Source organism: Odocoileus virginianus, chromosome 12 (assembly GCF_023699985.2).
Source record: "Odocoileus virginianus isolate 20LAN1187 ecotype Illinois chromosome 12, Ovbor_1.2, whole genome shotgun sequence".
Classification (NCBI taxonomy): Eukaryota; Metazoa; Chordata; class Mammalia; order Artiodactyla; family Cervidae; genus Odocoileus; species Odocoileus virginianus.
Genome location: NC_069685.1, coordinates 5,687,797 through 5,692,458, shown reverse-complemented (window position 1 = coordinate 5,692,458; position 4,662 = coordinate 5,687,797).

The window sequence follows — 4,662 nt, the reverse complement described above, 5'->3', positions numbered from 1 at the left end:
ATTATCATACTAGATGAAATAAGCCTCACAAAGAAAAACGAATACTGCATGATATTGCTTATATGTGGAATCTAAAAAAAAAAATGCAAATAAACTTATTCTGAAAGCAGAAGTAGACTCACAGATACAAAAAACAAATATGGACACGAAAGAGGGGAGTAAATTTGGAGTTGGAATTAGCACGTGGTATATATAAAGTAGGTAACTAACAAGGATGTGCTGTATAGCACACGGGAAAAGAATCTGAAAAATGAGTATATATACTTATTTATAGTTTTATTGATTTAGGTCCTCTCCATTTCTTTTCTTGAATGGTCTAGCTTAAATTTTATTTAGAAAAAAAACCCAAACATAAACAAAAAATTCACAAAGGGCTCTGTGATAATTGGGAAATTTTTGCAGAGAAATTTAACAAATGAGTGTCAAAAGTTATGGATATAGCAAAAAAAAAGTAATGATAAACAGCAGGGAGAGGGGTGGGGGATGGGCAAAGATAGGCATATGGGATAAAGAGATACAAATCATTATGTATAAAATAGCTATGAGGATGTATTGCATAACACAGGGAATATAGCCAGTATTTTGTAGTACCTATAATGGCATATAACATTTGAAGATTATGAATCACTATGTTGTACACGTGTAATTTATGTAATATTGTCATCAACTATACTTCAAAAAATTTTTTTAAGTATCAGAAGTCTTAAAAATGTGCATATTCTTTGACTCAGCAATTTACATCTAGGAATTTATTCTAAGATATCAGAGGTGTTCATAAAATTTATGACTAAGTAAATATGAGGATATTAATCAGAGCATTTTAATAGAAAAGTATTAGATAATTCACAGGGATTACCCTCGTGGTCCAGGGGCTAAGACTCTGTGCTCCCAATGCAGGAGACCCAGGTTTGATCCCTCGTCAAGGAACTAGATCCCACACGCTGCAACTAAGAGTTTGCATGCCGTTAACTAAGACCTGGTGCAGCCAAATAAACAAATAAATACCAAAAACATGAAATAATTCACATAATGGAGGATTAGCAAATGGGTATTTATTAATAAATGGGTACTATATATAAATGGGTAATTATAAACTAGAAAACTAGAAATTAGCCACTTAAAATTTCTATCTTAGGAGAATTATTAATGGCATGGTAAAATGCTCACAATATATTTTTGCTTAAAAAGAAGGTAGGTTACAAGATATAGTGAGTTTAATATAAATTTTGGAAAACATACAATATAAGTATGGAAGAAAGATCAGGACACATACCAAAATGTTAACAGTGGTTATCTCTGAGTGCTTATAGGAGTGATATAAAATTTCTTCCTTACATTTTAAATTGTCATGAGTTATTATTTTACAATCAGAAAAAGGTAATTAGAGAAGATAAAGCTCATTTGTTCAAAAGTTCAGTATGATAAACCATGGTAAACCATGATGACCCTTGGTGAAGACTGTTGGGACAGGACAGGAGAATGTTGGTGTTTAGTCGCTAAGTTGTGTCCCACTCTTTTATGACCCCATGGACTGTAGCCCGCCAGGATCCTCTGTCCATGGAATTTCCCAGGCAAGAATACTGGAGTGGGTTGCCATTTCCTTCTCCAGGGGGATCTTCCTGACCCAGGGATTGAACCCACTCTGCGCATCTCCTGCATTGCAGGTGGATTCTTTACTACTGAGTCACTGGGGGAGCCATAGGAGAATAGTTCTGGTCTTCAAATCCTGCAACAGTTGGACTCCTAGTTCTGCCACTTAACTTGTGGCATATTATTTAATCTCAGCTTTGATTTTCACTTCTGGATAAAGAAAAGAGTAAAACCCACCTTCTAGACTTATTTTGAAGATTAATGAGAAGCATTCAAAAATACTAGCTACTGTGTTTTGTGGCACAGTGTTACAGGGTGGTCCTTTGCAGTCACCTCTGCTTCAACCATTTTTGTTTCCTATGAGAGCTACACTGGCCATGTTTATCATCTCACCTATGCTTACAAGCCTCTGCCTTATAGTATAGGTTTTATTATTTAGCTGCAGTAAGGCTGATAGATTAGGCTATGATTGCCATTGAAAATAGTCTGTTACACTCCCATATTCCTAGAGGAGGGGACATGCCATGCTCCAGGGGCTGCACGGGGATGCACCAGGGTTAGTCAGGAAGGAGAAGAGAAAAACTTGGACAAGAGCCTTTTCTGGTATGCGTGAAAGAATTGGTGAAGTAGGTATGAATGATTTCAGTGGGCTCTGAGGCATAGCGGCTGCCCCTAGTTTTCTAATTCTTGGCTCTGGTGTGATTAGGGCGGGTGTATAGAGGCCCAGGACATGAGCCCTGAGTATGAGCACCCTATAAAGGAGGGGTTGGGAGTATGGGCTCTGGATTAGTTGCTTCCAGGTGAAAGGTGTGGCCCTTTATAATCCCTAAGAATTGGTTATTCCGGGGAGGGGCAGTCTTTCTGTTTTCAGCATCAAAAATGCAGAATAAAAAGACAAGATTATTATGTTGGGCAAATTAGCAATTCTAACTTTTATCACCTCTGTAAGGAAAAGGATCAGATCCTTGGCATATCACACAATCCTTGCCAACCTCTGTTTTATAGAATCATAGTTGTATTTGTCCTTTGGTTATCTACTCCTAAACAAGAAACTGCCGCCCCCCACTCCCCCCAACTTAATGATTAAGAACAACAATCACTTTAGTTGCTTGTGATTTTGCCATTAGGCTGTATTCAACTGGGTGCTTCTTTTGCTCTCCTTATGTGACTTCATCAAGCTTGCCAAGCAGCTCTGGGTTGGCTCAGTTGGGATGCTGGAATCGTTGGGTTTCTCTCTTTTTCTTTCTTTCTCTCCTTCAGAGCTCAGGACCTTATCTTTTCCAAATGAACCCTCCAGCAGAGAAGCCAGACATCTTACCTAGCACCTCAGGCCTCCCAAGACTGCAGAGATGAGAGTTTCCAGGCCTTCGTAAGACTTGGTCCTGAAACAGATCCGCACCTCTTCTGCCACATTCTCTTGATGAAAGCAAGCCACAGGTTCCGCCCAGATTCGGTTGGAGGGGAGTAGACAGGGTATGAATTCCAGGACATGGGCATATGAGGAGGGCTGTTCTATAGGCCCATCAATGTAATGAACTGTCAGGAAAGGTGAGACAGAGCATCCATTGTAGCAGTCCTTTCAGAGACTCCAGAATCTCAGAGTCACTGAGCCGCAGCCAGTGAGGACACAGTGATCCCGCTGATCACACCATCCTCAAGGGCTGTCTGAATGTTCCGGGCGCTCTCCTAAAGAAGGGGCAAGGTAAGGAACCACACTTGTTTTATAATGAAAGGAAACTTTGAAAAGGTAGGTACCAATTTTCAATGAGCAGGCCTCAGAAAATGAGGTTTTGCTGTATTTTTAGACAAAGTATACCAGGTCATGACTGATCAAAGAGTCAATGGAAAGCCTTGATGGGACGACCAGACGGCCACTTATTTGAATTCACTTCAGCCGACGGAAAGGTGTTTCTTTTGCTTTATAGGCTTTTAATAGAAGAAAGCGTTTTGTGAAACTGAATAATCTCTCTCTAAAGAAATGAAAGAAATCCTGGGAAGCAGCAAGATTCATGAGTTTTGCTAAATGCCAAATTTCCTCCCAGATTTTACTTTTCCTCAAAAAAAAAAAAAAAAAAAAGAAGAAGTCACTGGACTACCATGATTGCTCTAAATCCCTAGGTTGTAATTTAGACACAAGGGGTAGTTTGCTCAGCTGAAGTTTCTGAGCACTTTCTCAGAAATGGGTGTGATTTCTTCCAGAAGAACCAGCTCAGACTCTCCCAACACAGCGCCTCTAATGGCAGAGGAAAAGAGTGCAGGACCCAAATCCTTTTTAGTTCTAAATGTACCTACAAACACATTTCCTGGCATGTTCCTTTTAATCTTTAAAATGTATGCTAATTTTCCCTTCTGTTTCATTATATATTCATTGTTGATTTAAAATGAAAGGCAATGTTTTAGATTATTCATTACTTACCCCAGGGATGACCAAGGTTATCTCTTCTCTGATTTCCCTCTACTTACTGGATAATTGTCTCTTTTGTCTTATATTAGACTATTATTTAGCAAATATTAAATCCTTCCTTTTGACTTCCAGAGGAAGAGTAGATGTTCCTACCTCCATCTTCCATATTTTCTGAATTCTAAGTTATCCCTTCTTGCACACTCTTCCTCAGTTTTAGGGTAAACACTGGAGTTCTCCGTCTTTATCATCCCGTTGACTAGCTCTGAAACATGCAAAAAACAAACAAACAACAACAAAAAAAAAACCCTCTGTTTTTCTCTAGTCTGGGGTCATGCCATATCTTGCTTGGAATTTTTCTTAGTTTGGGCTGCTATAAAAAAGTGCCGAAGACTGGGTGGTTGGAACGGCAGACATTTCTCATAGCTTCACAGGTTAGGAAGTCCACGGTGAAGGTGCCAGCAGACGTGGTCCTTGGTAAAAGCCCCTTCCTGTCTGACGGATGGCGGCCTTCTTGCTGTATCTGAACATGGCAGAGAGTGAGAGATCTGGTGTGTCCTCCTCTACTTATAAGGGCACTAGTTCAACCAGAGGGTCTCCACCCTCATTGTTGCCGGAAATCACCCTCAGTAGAACACTCCTTGGTCCTGTCACTTTAGCAGAGCTATATT